Source organism: Apteryx rowi, unplaced genomic scaffold, assembly GCF_003343035.1.
Source record: "Apteryx rowi isolate R43461 unplaced genomic scaffold, aptRow1 scaffold_152, whole genome shotgun sequence".
NCBI classification, from domain to species: Eukaryota; Metazoa; Chordata; class Aves; order Apterygiformes; family Apterygidae; genus Apteryx; species Apteryx rowi.
The window spans coordinates 1,512,469-1,530,851 of record NW_020447775.1 but is presented as its reverse complement, the minus strand read 5'-3'; the positions used below and the strand labels follow the sequence as shown (position 1 = coordinate 1,530,851).

Sequence of the window (18,383 nt, the reverse complement as noted above, 5' to 3'; positions counted from 1 at the left end):
AAAAAAAAAAAAAAAAAAAAAAAGACCTGACCTTAGTAACCTCAGTCCTCAGTAAAAATATATTTTTAGAAGGGGCAATACCAACTCCAAATACAATCTCTTAGAATACCCTGCAAGGAAAACAAGAGATCTCAGTAATTTCAGGACCTCTCTCTGCCATTTCAGAGGGCAGAGCAGATGCAGGGGTGGAAGGGGAAGGGTGAGAAAAAACAAGACTCTCCAAACTTACCTTTCTGTCATCTCTTTCCTCCACTTCTGGGAGCCCAACGCATTCTTATTCCGTGCCTGTGCCCCAGAATGACCCCATGCAGGTACCAACCACTGATCCAGGAGCCTCCTTTCTCCCCTCCTGAGCGACCCTGGACTTGCCACAAGTGACTCGGCGCTGCTTTTCCCTCGCTCAGATCCTCGAGACGCCTCTCGCACGACTGGCTCAGGACTCCTTGTGGCACCTGCTATAGGATTCCCCCCGCGTCATCCCTCCTTCTCCTGCACGTGATCTTGTACCCCCTGCAAGCAATCCCGTGCCTTTTAGTGCAAGCTTTTGAGCAATTCACCTTGCTCCCACCCGAGCAGCTCTCAGGCCCTCCTTTCCCTTCACAAGCATTTCTGCTTATATTACCACATCACCCTGATCAGCTGTCAGTGCTACAGCTTTGTAATCACATTCTAATCCTCTCCATTATTTCCTGTTTTTCTCCCCCACTGCTGTACAAAAACCTCAGAAAATCACCACATGTCAATGTTAGCTTCCACGGAAGCAATAAGCGCTGCCTCCCAGCATTTTTATCATCCTTTTGCTTAAATCCTCTCTGCACAGGGGAGAGGCAAGCCACAGTGTCAGGAAGAGCTCTGTCACGCTCCAAAGGGCTGGCATTTGTGAGGTGAAACAAGTCCATCGGGCCTTGGCACACGCTTGCCTCTGCGGTCTCAGGGCTCCGGTCTCCAGACCCTGGGCATTATCTGTACGTTAATCCTTCCACCCCTTCCTCCAACCCTACCCAACCAGCAGAGCGACCCCAGAAGGACAGGCTCCAATGTTGTCCAGAAATCAYACTGATTGTGTGTCTAATTGTGGAGTTGTATCCAGCTTGGACAGGAGGCAAGTTTAGGCTTGAGCAGAGACTTTGGCCAATGCTTAAAATAGCGAGACCTCCCAGAGAGACTTGTGGGAGGGCTGTTTTGAGAAAAGCCAGGGAAGCTCTGCTAGCCCACAAAATGCTCGTGTAACGAGAGCCCTGACACCAGCAGGCAGATGAGGACAGTGATGGTGTGAAAACAGAGGCAGGATCACCTAATGAATAGGGCACGGTCTAAGACACTAGAGACTTGGGTTGTATCCTCAGCTCAGCAGCTCATCTGCTGAATAACTTTGCCTTCTGTGTGCTTTGGCTTTCCCACCTATAAAAGGGGGAATAAATCTTACTTTCCTCTGAACCGCTTTGAAGTCCACCAATGAAGAACACTATGTAATAGCTACACGTTAGTCTCATCAGTTCATCAGTAAGGCAGGCAAAAGCAGCCCTGCATCTAAATCACAGTCTGCCTCCATCTTCTCTTAAATGGTAAAGGGCTTTTATGATGTACTGCCCAGCTAGCAGCTCATGTGAACAGGCCCAAATCAACAGTGGGCAGTGCTGTTTTGCTCTGCGCAGTCTATGACAGGAGAGAAGCCACGCTGACATCTGTTATTATCATAAGATGACACCATAAGCTTAGGAACTACCAAAACCAAATGGAAAGCAAAGGCAAAACACAACAGGAATAAAGGATTCTTAGCAACTGGGCAGTAAAAAGCCAAAATGGAAAGCTTAAAGTGGCTACTTGCAAGCAAAAAGCTTGTGCTTTATCTGCCAAGTCTGAAAGATCAACCTCAAGAAGGCATGCCAGGGAGAAAAACAACCTATAAAGCAGCAAGAGCGCTGTGTCTGAGAGCATTAGTAGGCATAGGCTATAACAGGTTATTAAGCAGCTCGGCTTTGAGAAAAGCCAAGTGTTCATGTCCAAGTCTCTGAAAACTACAGGCTGAAATACGGTCATGAGTTTACTTAGTATAAAATATCAGTGCTCCTCCTTCTTGAACTAACAGGTATGTCTTAGTCTCTGTGAGCAATTTGCAATTAAAAGCAAGCAAGCGATAGCTAAATCCACAGCCGTTAATTTTAGCAAGAAGCAGTGGAACGTGCTCACGGCGTACTACTGCTTGGTCAAAGGGAGAGCACGTAAAAGTTGCTCGGAGAGAGTGGGTGCGGGGAAACCTGCCTGYGCCTCCTCTCCGAAGTGGCTGTATTTGGAATATGAAAATCTGGTCTCTGGAGGACAGGAGAGGAAAAGCAAGAAGCCACATCCCATGCAATTTCAGCTGCCTGGTAAATGGGAACCACATCTGCTATAGTACTTAAATATTACAACCTGGTTCGGGGGGGTCAAAAGAGAGTAAAGATGCAGATTAATGACAGCCAGGCTCTCAAACTATCCTTCTGAAATTCAGCAGTGCCTTATCACTGCCATCTCCTTTGGCATCATAACCAGCCCCTCCTTTCTGCACTGTCTTCACCAGAAGAGAGGACACAAAGCCCAACCCCGTGCTCCAGCCCACACCAGTTGGATGCTTTCTTCCCATGTCTCTCCTTTACTTTTAGGCCTTGTGAGTGATTGATAATGGTGCTTTGGGACCCTAGAAAAAAGTTGGGGGAGGAGGGACAGGGGAAAAGAGGAAAGGAAGGAGGAGATATTTGAGCAGTTGACTTGGTTGTTATGGTAGAAATKAAAAAGCTTAAGTTCTTCTCACTTGATTTTCCAAGAAACCCATGACGTTAGAGAGGCAGTCAATGCTCACCAGCCATTGCTTAAACATTTACTTTGGCTCCTTGACTGCCCCTGGCCCAAGCTCTTGGCACCATGATGTCACCTCAAGAAGCCAACACCAGACCCCTGGTAGGAGCGGTGGCCATCAGGCTGGCTTTCTGGCACTGCCCTCGGTTAGTCATCCGCTACCCTGCTCCCCATTATCACGCCAATGTCCCCGCAGGGAGCAGTCCAGCTTTTGGCTTTAATTTTCTTATTTCCCTGCCATCTGCACTGAGAACTCTCCTGTATTCGCTCTGCAGCTGTAAGAAATCTTCCAAAAGGTCTCTGGAGGAGTTTACAAATTGTGGGCACAGTTCACCCTGGAATAGCTGGGAACAAACAGCTTTGMATAGAAAAACAGAGCTCATAAGTAAATTGGTATTTCTGCTACTGCGTGACATCACCAGCGCTCAGCAAGAGTCTTGCTTAGAAGCAAAAATCATTCACCCCCTCTCTTAAAACAGAAGGGCAATTAGGAAGAGTAAAGTGGAATATCCTGATATCTAACATTCACAAGCCAAAGTGGGTCGCATCCCTTTTAAATGGCCACAATTGGTCAGAAATAGAACTGTATTTTCAGCTTACATGACCATACTCTACATGTGCCTGTCAACTAGCCATCTTCTTCCTCCTCCTGAAATCTTTTAACCTGCTTGTCAGCTTTGACAGAAGAGAAGAGAGCTCAAAGATACCAAGTTTGTACAAGTTTCATGGAAACAGACGGGCTGGTTGAGGAGAGAAACCTTACTAGTATTCCCACTAAAAGGAAGGCAGGACCTGAGCTCTTATTAGACTTCAGAGAATCTGCACAGGTCAAGCCGGCTCAGTTACTAGACTGCAGCATTAGACTACCTGGCCCCACTTCGCTACCACTTGCACCATCTGGAAATGTCCCCTCTTCCCTTCGGGAAGGTTCTGCCACGATCTAAGCCAGCCCATATCTGCTGAGGCGAAGACAACTCGCAGAAGCCAGTACAAACACAGACTCAACTGAAATGAAGCAGCTGCCCAGGAGCTGGAGAACAGGGCTCCTATCCCCCTCATGGAAGCCTTCTGCATAGTGAGCTTTTAAGAAGCATCTCAGCATTAGCCTGGACRTTGTCCTGGACGCTGTCCTGGACAACTTTGCTCCAATGCAGTGATGACACACAGAGTTTGACTCAAAGACACGGCCCACAACAACCTTTGACTGCAGTACTGTCATTTCTAGTGTCCCAAATCCTCTCTTAGCAGAACATAGCACTGGTGGCCTTTTCACCACCATGGCATCAAACACTCTCGGAGACCTGGTTGAGAAGAGGGGGATGAGGGTGAGCTTCTGTTCTGTTTTCATTCCAAACTGCTTTTAGTTTACGCGGACACATACTGCAGACTGGACATACAAAATAAAGAAGCTGATGCTCCAAAGGCAAATATTATACATGGAGAACCAGAGGGATTGCTAGGACTGCTTAGCCAGAGGGGCAGCTCAGTCCAGCGGGAGGGGCTGAGACACTGCTGCACCGCTTTTGCTTTGACAGCAACCCGCTGTGTGGCCCTGGGCATTTCATCTCACCTTTCTGCCTGCTGTGAGCAGCAGGTCATGGTGCRTGCATGCCTGCAGGCATGTTACTAAATTGGGACAACAGATCTCTTCTGCACATTGCTCATCTCCCCTTCTGCCCTCCACTCCCTGTGGCAGAAACCTTTGCAGAAACTCAGTGCAACAGCCACGAATAATAGCACTTCTGCCACAGTACAAGCTCAAGCTGGCCCGAGAGCAGAATTCAAAATAAAATTTAAAAAGCAAGCAACATTCTTGAACRCAGACGGTAAAGAGACAAGAGTCCAGCCGCTGGCACAGCTGGGAATTGCGCTGCAGTTATTGCCAGGTGAAGGCAGCAATTTGTTGTTTTGGTGGAGATGGGGAGGAAAGGGGAACCGCACGCCAAACTCATTCAAGTACCACCGGGGCTGTTTAAGCGCTTTTCAGTGTCCTCCGGCCTCCCTCCCCGTGCCTTTTACACCAGCTCCACCATAGTATACAAGGGCTCCTTGTCACCAAGTCCTTTGCTTGCTCACTTATAATGGGAAACAGCTGTGGCAGGCATGTCCCAAACAAAGCTTTACACATTCCTGGTGGAACTGCCTCCTCACCGCCAAAACCCCCAGACTTTATATTTACTACAGAAAATTCAAAACACAACCACTTTTCCTCCTCCAGGCTGTAATTTCCTCCCTGACAGGCCTGTCAAATTTGAGATTTCACRTACTATTCTTATCTCAAGTCCCTGCTTCCCCCCTGCCCCACAGCTCAGCAAAGCTGACAGCCCTCCAGCACCATGAACATTGCTATAAGTAGCTTCTGTGGAGCGCAGCAGCACATTCTTCCTCCGCTAAAAAACACCACAGAGAATGGTTTGAAGTAGAGATAGGAAAAAATCACTGCGATGAAACAAGAGTCTGTCTGAACAGTGCTAGAACTTTTTGCCAGGTGGAACCCTGTTTGAAACAGGAAGGCAGAGAACAGCTCTCCTCTCTCTGTTTTACTTTGCATCATATCTTCTGCTGGTTTTGCCCAGAAACTATTATGGCAACATTCAGTGAGAAAGCCCGGGCTGACGATATTTCAGGTGCAATTCTGCAAACTCAGGAAGATTCAGCCCATGATTCAGTTTAGGTTTCAAGGGAAGATTCAGCCCATGATTCAGTTTAGGTTTCAACACAAAGGAAAGTGCTGGGTAACTACTGTGAGCAGAAGACCAGTGAACATTTTACCTCTTAGTCTGGCTGCAAAAGTCATGTCTTGAACTGGCCTGTGCTGGCACAAAAGCAATGAGAGTGATTTTTGTGGACTGTACTCTGAGAAGCCCAGGGACAACATGCATTGATCTGAACATCTCTAAGAGCCCCAGAGAGTTGTCTTCTGTGGTCTGTGCTACACACAAGAGGAAAACAACCCATATGCAAGCCATTGACATAGCCAGGACATGCAGAATGAGTTCAGGCATCAGCAATACATTTCAATGTGTCCTGTTGCGATGTGGTGACTTTCAGAGCTAATCAGGTCCGTCTGTCTGCCTTTCTGCTGCTCAATTCTCCTGCTATCACACAGCAAGCTTTGCTGCAAGAACAAGAGCAACCTGAGCTACCAACAGCCTGAATTAAGGAGAAGCAGTGGTCACCAGCCAGGGAAAAGCACTGGCACTGTAATTCTTTCCTGACCAAACTTCCAGTTGCCTGAGCCCCAGGCCAGCAATTTAAGTTATCAAAGTTTGTTCTAGCATTATATAAACAATTGAGGGAGAGTCTGAAAGCAAAGCCAAGCAAAGGAAGGCCAAAGAGCAGGCTCTTTTCCCATAAGACCTTTACTGAGGACAGTACTGTTTGGATAGCCAGTACATATTAAGACTATCTCCAGGTACTAATTCCCGTAACACCAGAATTCTTGTGGCTTAGAAAAACAAGTCTTCTGTCAACCTGACAGCCAAAGAACAAGTTTCCCTGCGTTTTAACCCCTACCTGGCTCTCCTGCTCAGCCCAGCAGTATTGCCACATGGACAACACGCTATATCAAGCACCTTGCCAAAGTAGATGGGTGCACAAGTGGAAATACATGCCTCCAGGATTTCTCTTGCTCCATACAGGAGAGTTGATRTAAAATTGAGCTGCCATGTGCATCTAACCTGCAAACCTGGGAAGGCTGTGAAGGGCTAACATTTCTTCCTCTTACCTTAAAAACCATTACTCTCATGCAAACATCAGTTTTCACAAGGAAATGCTATTTCTACTGTCACCTTTGTAGGCAAAGGTCATTCGAGCACAGAAACAAGTGGCTTAGAGGTACAGGGCTCACTACTACATGACTATACTAGCTTGGAAGAGCGCAAGGATCCCCTGTCTTCTCAAGTCTGCTCCCAAAATGGCTTCAATATCTTAGATCAAAGGAGAAGAATACCCTATCACTAAACTCCTTCTCAGAGGTTTCAGCTAACCCCTTTTCCTCCTTAAGAACGCATTGTCTTGGTCACTCCACCTTTCCTTTCCAACTATATCGTAAGGACAGCTGAACTAGGTTGGACTAAAGGTTCACACAGCCTCCTTCTTCCTGCAAACAGAAGCCGATAGGGAATTCTGTGGTTTGCAGTGGTTAACTGAGAAAGCACATGACACAGATTGGGTATGGAGCAATCCTGCCCCTGCTGCACCCTCCCTGTGCCTGACCATGAGTGAGTCACTCGCATATCCCAGAAAGGTTGTTCTCATGGGTTCCCAGAGTACCTAGACAGCAAAACCCAGTTCTCACGGGACTCACTAGAGCACCTGCAGCTGCATTTTGCGCATGGAAGCTGATCCAAACACCGTCCGCAAGCATCTCAAAGTTCGCCTCCCACCGGGCTTCTCTGCCTCTTTGCTGCAGACGGTTGGTGTTTCTGTTAGCAGAAGTTGCCAGGAGGGATGGTTTGGGAATACTTCCTCCCACTCGCCCTCTCCACAGAGTTTCACAAATTAGCATCAAGACCCRATACTTGCACTCTTCTCATAGAAGGGGGAGTAAAAATACATATAAATTTTTTAGTACCGCAGCACTTGGAGCCAGTTCATTTCCTACCTAGCAGGAATTTACCAGGAAGATGGGATCAAGGGAGCCCATTCCGCGTTGGCAGGGAGATGCTGTCTCCTGCTCAGCTGAGTTAGAGCTAGAGCATTTGCTGTGGCCACAAGCAAACTGCCTACTCCAGTGCCTCTGAGCCACCAGGTGGGTGGCCTTAGAGAACGACTGAGTCAGACCTAGTTTCTGGTCACCAGTTGGCAATTGAAGCCAATCCCAGTAAAATCTACATAGGATATAGTGGTCAACATTTTGGCCTATTATTTCCTGTATTACACACAACTCTATTACCCTTTAATATAGAGGTAGGGCCACTATATGGTTTTTACATCCCCCTGCTCACATCATCTCCAGCACCCAGCTGTGCACTCTGGAAGATTCCTGGTAACTTCCCTGAGGTCAGATATGTGGAATAAGCAGCAAGAGGCAGAGGAGCAAAACCTTTTCACACTATTTATAGAGCTGTCATTATAAAAATGTTTTTTTGTTTTTCTTTTTAAACTGAGCCAGACCCATGAAGTTACTGAAACAGAATGAGGGACTGTAAATCACTCCGGATGAAGAAGTAGTACAGTAACCCCCTCCGGTAACGTAACTGAGGTGAAAGAAATGACYAGTGAGCAAGCCTGCATAAGAACGATGTGAATACACGGAGGTTAGCAAGTGCAGGTGCAGCCGTATTCCCTAGCCCTCCTGAGTTCCCGGCTTCAGGCATGGGACTACCCACAGTCAGGAAGGCAAATCCTTTCTCCAATTACATGCTGTCCCTCCCTGGAGGCAATTACTTCAGCAGCTGAAATGGCTGTGGTTAATTTGTGCAGGAAACTGCTGCATCTCACCTCCTATTTCAGTAGGAGATTTGTGGGGTTGAAGAATGCAGGAGCAGCCGCTGCCACTGTATTTTGGGAGAAAAAGCACACAGGAGGAAAGAAGTTTTGGAATGGGTCAAGGAGTAGTCAAAATTTCCATAAATGACAATGGTTTGGTCACTCCAAACTGTAATCATAGCAGACCTCCTGATTTTTTTATTACCCTCATAAATTACACAGTGAACTACCTCTTTCCTAAAGCCTTGTAAAATCCCATAAAATATATTTACCATACCCTTCCAACCACAGTCTACAAAGTAGGGCTTATCCTGCACAGTGGTTACCACTTCAGTCCTCCGGAGCAGCTCGCAATGATTAAACTGCAGGTCACTTCAGTCCCACTAAAAAGTTTTTGAAACTGATGTATTAAATGCATTTCAGTGCAGCAGTGGGATGAAGGCCACACTTGCAAATAAGGATGAAGGATAAAACACATGAAAGGAATAAGAAAGCACCACCATTCCTGGAAAGGAAAGGGGGGGGGAGGGCTGTTTTATTTCTCTGAACAACACCTATGCCGCTTTGTTCAGCTGCAAGGTCTCGCTTCTGGAAGTGCCAAAGGTTATTTAGTCACAATCAATGCCATTAAGTCAGGCCACAGTAGGAAGAAAGGTGAAAGACCACAAGAACCTGTGTTGTAGACAGTTTGTAGCTCTAATTCCACCTTACTGGTTTACAACTTTATGTGATGTGTATAGGCACACGAAATACCTGCATCATCAACCTGGCACCTTCTGTTCAGCTGCAGCCATCCCTGGGGCAGAACACAGGGACTGTCCTCCATGTGCAGCAGCGCTCTGGAAAAGTTGCAGAAAAGTTGAAGAAAAAAAAATCAAAACAAGGTCTGCTAATAAATTTACCCTCCATCTCCCTCTGGTGGCTCAGTGCAGCAGGATGCTACAGAGCCTGAAGGTGGTACCAGAAGGCAAGAGGTTACCAGACCATCCAGATCTCACAGGCAACCACTGGAAACCAAGCAGCTCAGTCTCCTAGGTGGCAGACTCCATGCGAGTGCATCCCAAGAAGGGATTTCAGCAATCTGAATGCAATTTACTCAAATCAAATTTCAGCATTACCTCCTCAAGTTTTCAAGAAATCAAATTTTTAATGAAAATGAGAGGCTTTTTTATTTGCCTTTAGGAGCCACATCTCCCAGCACTTCTACTCAGGCCTAGCCTTTTTAAGCTGAAAGCTTTGATTCTTAAGTGATCACTCTATTTGTGCAGCTGGCTGGAACTGTTAAAGGTGAAATACCAAATATGATGCAAGTATGGCAGACTAATTTGGCCAGCATTTAATCATTGCTTTCTCTTGCGAAAACAGTAACCAAAGTGGACAAAAGAAGTTCTTAACATCTAGTGTGGTAGAACCAATAATCCTGAATTCTCCAAGTTCAGGCACAAAATCAAATCACCGTGTCAGCTAAACTGCAGTAACTGTCCAGGTGCATGCTCTTATTCCTTGGCACAGATGAAGTGATTCAGTTTAGGTTGCTTCTTCATGGAGAAAGACTTCTCCTTCTGTTCCATCAAACACAGACAGTTTAAGAAGAGAGAACTCCAAAGCAAAATGTTGGTTAAACATAACTTGTAAGACAGAGAGTTTGGGTCCTGGGACATGGGGTTGTGCCCTCCAGGAAGACACACAGTGCTGCTTCCTGAGGGTCTCCACCTGCAGGATAACTCTGAATCCTGAAAGATGTAATTCGGGGAAGAAGAGCGTGAAGGGCTACACCAAGGGGAAAAACAAATGCACCGAGACAGAAAGGGGGCTGACTGACCAGGCAAGGCACTGCAGAAAAGGGTCAGGACAGACTAAATGACSAACTAAACAAGAGACAAGACTGCAGATCAGTTGCCACAATTTGGCCAGGAAAGGTAAGTCTCACTGTAGGACTACAGGGGTGGTATACGTATGGTACTGGAAAAGAAACATGCCACAGCTCTAGCAAACACTTGCTATTTCTCGCAATACAAGAGCTAATGGGGGATAAGAAGGGAGAGCGCAGCGGTTAAATTGCCAGGCAAACACATCTGAGACAAGCTGTAGGAAATGTGGTTTTTGCATGGATAGCACATAAATTGAGGAACTCTGTGTCACCAGATGCTTTGAAGATTAACCATATAAATTTGTTCAACCTCTTTTTCAACCAACTAAATTAGTCCATCAGGGCTATTAAACATAACGATACAGATGCAACTTCCAGTACAGGGTGTTTTAAAACTGCTGATTGCTGGAAGAGTGTTACAGAGTAACACAGATTCTTTTATTTTCAGTATTGGTAATCCAATTCTTTTATTTTCCCCAATCATTACTGGTCATTGTGAGACATCTGATACTGGCCTAAACTGTTTTGTCTGACTCAGTACGAAAGTGCCTTTCTGCAATTATGGAGCTCTACCTTAGCAAAATTTTAACCTTTTCCCAGTCTCTTGCTTACCCAAAATATGAATAAGTTAAAAGAAAAGGAATAATATTGATAGTTTAGAAAGTATGACCAGCAAGAAAGTTAGGAAAAACACACTTCTTCTGCCTCACACAGGAAAGACTGAAGAATATGAGAAAACACTTCAAATATGTAACATTTATAAATTAAAGAACAATGTTCAAGCTGCTCTCCATCTGGAGGGGAACAAAATATAATAGGCTAAATTTATAATAAGCAGGATTTCAGTTAATCAGTATAATAAACCTTCATAGCTATGAAGTTAGTTACAGATTACAGTAGTAATAGCAGAATAGAAATAGATTGTAGATTCTTCTTCAGGTAGGACCTTCAGGAACAGATTTAGACAAATCTTTGTCAGGATGGTCTATGGGATGATCTACGTACGCTTGATACTACCTCTGCACAAAGGAAAGCACTGCATGATTTTATCTTTTTTTTTCCAGCCTGCATGGCTAGCAAGCTCATGGATTCAAGATGCCAATGACAAAATTAGTGAGGGCCAAAGAATGCAAAGCACAGAAGTGTCAATAAACAAGGGGAGTCAGAATTGCTCCCAGAAGACAGTAAATTTGACCAAGTCGGTATTTCTAAAACCTTGTAAGAATATTAAAAACAACGGTTATAAACCATTCTAGAAGAAGCCAGTAGCAAAAGGGGAAGGAAAGTTGCAGTCTAAGCTAACAAGCTGTTCTGTGAAAAGCAGAACAGATGCAGCTTTCTTTCCAGGGATCTGCATCCTATGTTCACTGTAAGACCTCCACAGTAACAACCCTGCAGCTCCCCTGTTTCATGCCCACCAGGCAAGAAATAATGCCTTGCTGTTAAGCGTAGGCTGATCAGCTGCCTAGCACATGTGCTAGCTGGTCAGCTCACATCCTGCTCATTGGCAAACCTGCTGCYGGGACGCCACCACGACTGAGTTCTGCTGGTCTCTTCCCCAGTTAGGGCACTAATCTGTGTTCTTCTCTTCTGCCTATCCAGTGGTTTCATTAGATTTGTATGGACTTTGCCACCATCGAGATGTCAAGCCTTCTCCCTAATTTTCTCCCTCATTGCTGACAAACAGAAAAAAAAACAATTTGAGTAGTGACCGGTCTACCTACTGGTTTCTGTTGGCCACGTCTTTCCTTTAGCCTGTCAAATGGAAGATTAGGGGATGACTTGACAGCAGTCTACATGCAGCTACATCTCATAATAGAGGGCCTTCATCACTGATGAAGGTACAATAAAATCAAGTAGCCACATGCTGAAATCCAGACTAGCGAGGAGGTATGCGTTTTTAACTAGGGGATTTATTAACTTTGCAGCTTAGCAAAAGAAGTGGTAGATTCTCCTCTGCTGGCAATTCTTGAATCAAGGCTGGACAATTTTCTAGAAGGCAGGCTCTAATTTATAGATGTACTCACACAGGCTTGTGTTACACAGGAGACCAGATGAGACAGATGCAGCAATCCCTTCTGGCCTCATCATTCCAGTCAACGAGGAACACCRCGCTCATCTCGGCTCTTCTCAGGGCTCTTCCTTCCCCAGCCCCTTGTGCTTCCCGTTCCTGGCTATGCTTCTGCCTAACTGGGAAAGGCAAACTCCCCGCAGCAGGGCCCCTCTTCCTCGCAGAGTCATCCCGTTACATATGTGACCATATTAATGATGGACACTATCAAAAAAAGCAGTGTGAAGCTGTTCCATCTGAGGACATTTTAGGTCATTTCACCCTTATTCTCACTTGGAATCCTTCTCCTTTCAAGACTATGCCAGATTCACCCAGGTATGCGCCCCATCCTCCAACAGCCTCCAGTTCTCCGGTGTCAGGAACGGCTTTTTTCTCCCGGCACAGGTTTTTTCCCCACATTGGCAACTGTGATGCTTCTAGCTAACAATCTACTAGCTATAATTAAACAGCAAGTGCTGCCTCAGTAATCAGTTGCTACGATCTGTTTTAGTAAAATGATGAAAACATCCCACAGTTAGAGATTTAATAGACTCAGATGTGCAAAGACCACAAGCTACAGGACAACGGATGAAATTATGGAGCATTTTTCAGTGGATGCAATAGCATAACTGAGTTAAGTTTCAGGGTTTGAGCCAAAGTGCAGAGCACTGAATTCAGTCTAAATTACTTTCAGCATCACTGGAGCAGACCAATAGCGTCCACTACCTTGGGGCATTAACACCCCTACTAAAACGAGTGCTTGGCACTGTCTGAACAGCGACAGCCCCTCGATAGTGGGCACGATGGGCAAAGAACAGCAGGAGAAGAGAMAAGGATGCTTTCAGCTTGCTCAGGGGAACACACTGAGCAGGCCAGGCCTAGAAACCTTGTCAAATCCCCCGGTCTCTGCCAACTTTGTCTGCTGCACTTGAGACCACGCTCCACATCGATACCTTCCCACTCAAAAAGGAAKGTCTCAGAAGTTACCAACAGGCTCTTTGGACAATAACACTCTGCCCTCTTACAATGAACAACAGACAGCTTTAGTCACCAGCAGCTGCAAACACAGCACCTCTCACCCCTGCTGTGCTTACTTAAAAAATTGTATCCTCCTGTCCCTTAGAGCACACACGCTCACGGAGCGCGGGAAGGATGTGGTTCACCAAGAGTCATTTTCCAAATTCATCCCAATTGCTCAATTAATTATCCTTTAGCTTCAACATGAGGAACCAGTTTCTACCTTCTGCAGCTGGCCTAATTTTAGTAATGCATCAGTTTTCTCTGCATTGTTATCCCTTCCTCAGTGTTAGTCCTGCCCACACAACAAATCTGGCATTGATCTCTTGTGGCAGACAAATATTTTGGCTTAGTCTATGAGAGAGGCAAGAGGAGGGGGTAGAAGAAGGATTCTTAATAGTCAGACTGAGCATCTCTGTAAATCAGAAGAAGTTGTGTGGAGAAAACAAGCAGGAGAAAGAGAGAAAGCAAAAAAATGTACTATYTGCATGTAAAAGTGAGCCTATACTTGTGAACCTACAGCTGCATAGCTGACCAGCAACTTCTGCCAGCACAGATTCAGATTAATAAGTTTATGTCCGTGTGAAGGGAGGCTTCAGTTTTGGCTAGTGTTCACGCCACGGCAGAGACGACTCTGCCTCCTACCGGAGGCTCTCCCTTCTCACCAAGCTATGGACCTAGATCAATATGGGAGACAAGACTGACAGAGTATTTTGTGGCCACTACCAGGTCTTCAGAATGATTTCTGCCTCTGAACAGCCATAGGTGAAGAGACTGATCCCATTTGAGATCCCACCTCTGTGTTAACTGCTTTGCTGCGTGACTGAAATAAAAATAGGCATTGGGGGTACCAATGTGACCCTGACACGCTACATTTAAGAAAGCACTGCTCTGAACACCAGTCACATCCCACCCCAGGTCTCTGTTGAGACCACCTGGGCAGGGAAAGGTAAGACAAAGTAGCAAGACCAGCCCCCTTGAACTGCATGCTCTACAATGCTGAAGGGCAAAAGATCCTGAAAATCATAAAACTAGCTGGAAACATGGCCTAAAGCCCTATGTTTCTGAGCTTCAGCCTGCTTTAGGCAAGCTCTTCCATGCCGCCAGCCCTCTTCAGGGAGCTCCATGCTGGAGTTTAAGAGTCCAGGAGCACCCTGAGCCAAGTGCCATCTCTAAAACGCAGCCTGCAAGTACAAGGTTTTTGGAAGCAAGGCGACTCTCAAAATTTGGCAAGACGAAGAAAGCCTGAAACTTGATAACAGCAATTTATTGGATTCAGGAGAGCAAGGAGCAGACTTGGCTCTGGCTGAAAATATCATTAATTCTATAGGTCCTGTCATAGGTCACGGAACCTGAAATGGCAGAATCAGGGGCGAAACCAGAGGCACTAGGCAAGGCTGAAGGGACGAAAGAAGAACAGAGACCATCCAGAAACCATTTATCACTGGGTACATAATGTGCCTGTCGCATTTACCCTCGAGCTAGGATTTTGATCTGCGTTAGCCCAGGATGTGATTTGCCAGCCACAGAAAGGAAAATAACCCTCGTTTGGTCTGGAAGCCTTACACTCCTATTTCCAAATGCTCCTCTGGGACTGCCGAAAGAAACAATTCCTCCCAGCGAGGCCAGGTATTTAAACAGCCTGGACGGGAATCCACTGCCCTGGGCCGCTCAGTTCAGCGGCAGCTAAACCTGGACCTCAGCCAGCGCCCCAGACTATTAACCTTCCCAATAGCTCAATCAGCCTTTTTGTTGCCTTGACGGTGGCGCTCGCAGAACACACACTTCAGCATGCCCTCGCCCTGCCGAAACGCGCTGGCTGCAATGAAAGGCGGGGGATAAAGAAACACGCACTCAGTCCAGGCAATGCCTTCCACAGCCTGCTGCCAAATCTCTGTTTCCAGCCAGCTATTTCACCAAGGGGGCGTGCAAAAAAAAAAAAAAGAAAGAGGCCATTAGTATGTGTGTGGGCACAGTGGAGACAGGGCTGGGATCTCCTTCTTCCAGGAAACAAAGGAGCTTGAACCAGACAAATAACAGAAAACAAATTCCAAGGATGTCCATAATCAGCCCAAATATACAAGCTGTCTATAGCTGTGAATGTGTCCATCTCTCTTCCGAGAGATGGATATAAAGGAGGGAGGGAAGGGGACCCCTGCAGCAAAACACTTAATGATGGGCTCCAAAAGTGCTTTCAGGCAAGGAGCACAGGCTGGGAGACCGACGAGCAGCCAGGCGCAGTTTCCAGGACTGCTCTCAGGAGCTAAGAGGAACAGAAAGGGAAGGTTATAAGGCTCCACCTAGAAGTCTGCCCTAGAGCCTCGGGCCAAACACTGCGCTGCTGCGTGCCATCCACTCCCTTAGGTGCGGCCTTACCCGCCAGGATCGCCGCGCCCTCGTGAGAGGTTCTCCTGCACTGGTGGAGCCCTCTCCCGTCATCCTCCTCTCTACGTAGTCAAAAGAAAACAAACAAAAAACAAAAAACCACACAACCCAAGATAATGCTGGCAGATTTGTCTTTTGGATTTCCAAGTTCCCAAGCCAGGAAATACCAATGCAGCAGCACACTTTTTTTTCTTCTTCATTTTAACCAGAGAAGAATGGACCTGTTTTTGGATTCCATGAAGAACAGCTGAAGTGAATGGGAAACAAGAGCAGAAAGCCGTTCTGAGGACACCACGGTGTCCCATACAGATGACAAGCCAGTCTACATAGGAAGGAGGGAGGATACCTTGTCTAAAAGGGATTTTTCAGCTATGGTCTCCTAGGTCATCCTAGATATGCCATTAGTTCCTCCTAGGTTCTATTTTTCCTCTCCTCTGCACAGGGGTAGTAAAATATCTCATTTCTCCACTCCCCTTTTGTCCAGCTTTTACAGCCTGCAGTTCAACTCCGGTTCTGATCTTAGTGAAGACTTGAAGAAACTGCTAGAAGAGCAGCAAGGTTATGGGTTCACAGTGGAGCTGAGTTTAACTCAAGCTGCCTAAGAAACCAGGCAAAGCAACCAGAGAATAAGTGATCCCTTTTTATGTTAATATTTGCATTTCTCTTGCTCCCAAGGAACAGCACCTAGGCAGAGCTACTTCTGCGGTACCACCTGCTCCCACTGTGCAATCACTCTCCAGGAGAAAGAGGGCAACTTTCTAGAAATGTCCCCCCAGTCATTAATCAGCACATCTCAGCTGGGCAGAGGATCTATTCTTTGCTTTATCCACAAACACTGCACCTAAAATAAAAATTATATTTCAGAGGGTGAGGGATTGTTTTTGTTTTTTCCCCCCATTTTAACCTTTTGCAAGGGTGTGGAAAGCAAATAATCCTAACTGAGCATTCCTTACCTAGCAAACTTACAGTTGGCTTCTTAATTAGGAATTTAATAAATGTGACTTAATTATCTCTTAGCAAGATTGCTTATTAACGCCCATGGCCATAGCCTTTTAGGGCTCTTGATCTTATCAGATCTCAAAAGCTAGTCTGAGTCAACACTTGAATAAACAGCCGCCAAAAATATCTAGTGCTGCCAGAGGTGGCATTTGCATTTCAGTAGATGATTCCCTTTCCAGGTTGAACTCTGCCTCTTTGCACAAGGCCAAGCAAAGCTTTGCTGTAGGAGGTTCCACTCCTGCACCAGTTGCAAAGTGGAGACCTGTCTACTTTTGACACTTTTCACAGCAGGCAAAGTGTTAAAGGTCTACTGGCCAGGCCATACTCCAGCTGGAGTAATTATAGTTCCCTCTACATACTTAAAGGGAACTTGAAATTTTGACAGAAGCCAGTTTTCTCCACTTCTGAAGAGCTGTTGTGCAATACTGTCATATACTGTTAAGACCTGTCTACACAACAAGAGTTTAGGCATCTCCTTAGGTACCTGGAGGGCCAATAAAACACTCCTTGGCCACCCTGAGCCCTCATTACTATTAATGTTTATAACAGGAGAAGTATGTATGGACAGCTCTCATTAAGGCTACCTAATCATTTCTGTTCTCAAATGGCCTTCTTCAGTTGTAAGCAACTTTGTTAGACTAACCTTTTCAGCTGGAATTTTGCCATTCTGGCTTCTGCCTAATACTTTTGGAAAGTTTGGTTCAGCTGTTTTTCAGTTTTAAGGCAGTGAGTAGGCGGGGAAAAAATACAACTGTTGCCATTATTTAAAAGTTAAAAAACAAACAAAAAAAATCTGTCATCTTGTCTTGAGCAATCCAGCACTCCACCAAGAAGGGGAGAGAACATTTAACATTGGCTCAGACATGCACGTGCTAGTTTTCCATGGAAACACATCTCGTTAGCAGAATCACGTCAATGCCTACCGAGCTGAACTACCCCGAATCCATTACTTAGTATCCAGGAGCAAATCCAGAGACAAGTTTTTGAAACAATAATCACTCAATAGCAGCAATGGTGATGAAGGTTGTGGTCCTTGAATGCTGGAAAAGACAGTTTGCAGAGCCTGTTCCTCAAGACACAGGAAGGCAGTTGAGAGGAAAGGTTGCATCCATCAGGGATGACGCTGGAGAACAGCCTGCTCCTGGGATAAGGAAGTACAGCACACCCAAGGCTTTGCAGAGCCAACAAGGCATTCCTCTCTAGTCCACCCCAGAGAGATACCTGTCTGCAGTGGATGGGTTTCACCCGATGATGGGGTGACTCTGGTAGGGAAGAGCGAGTTATTGCAAACACTTGTAGGGAAACTATCAAGGTRGCTGTTGAATCATCTCAAACCAGGAACAGGCAATAATAGACTACAGCAATATTTTGCTTTCAACCCAGAGAGCTCATAGTGCCAGAGAACCTCTGAGAGATGAAGTCCAACATGAAAGAGAAAACTGGCAGAAGAAGGAAAAGCCAAATGTCTCCTGTTATATCTTTGGAGCTTGCTACCACTGGTGCGTGATTCGGTGTGAGAGGTTACTCCAAGCTATCCAAGCTGCTGACTACCACTCCCTGATTCCTCCTCTGCCATGCCCCTCTCCCAGAGCTAACAGCTCCACTCAGGCCAGTTCGGCTGTAACACACGCTGGTGAAATGAGCCAATTCCAGTTTATTTTAAAGCTTCTCCCCCCCCAAAAGCAAAAAGCAAGCAAYGCCCTCTCACCCCCAAGAAGGCACACTGTTAATTCAGCAGAGAGCCCAGCAGCAGAAACCACTGAAGCAGCACAACAGGAGTCGCAGTAACCCCTG

General features: G+C 46.0%; 1 long non-coding RNA gene across 2 annotated transcripts in view; it reads right to left on the bottom strand.

Moving 5' to 3' along the window:
* The window catches only part of LOC112962704, a 3,312-nt gene extending 2,439 nt beyond the window's left edge, over positions 1 to 873 (bottom strand). Inside the window, exons 1-2 of one of the 2 annotated variants that reach the window (XR_003252384.1) lie at positions 230 to 873; positions 32 to 110 (exon numbers count right to left, since the gene is read on the bottom strand). This is a non-coding gene — a long non-coding RNA (uncharacterized LOC112962704). Of the gene's footprint in view, positions 1 to 31 lie in introns of both variants that reach the window. The other variant, XR_003252383.1, reaches the window with a different exon arrangement.
* Positions 874 to 18,383: the final 17,510 nt, after the last annotated feature.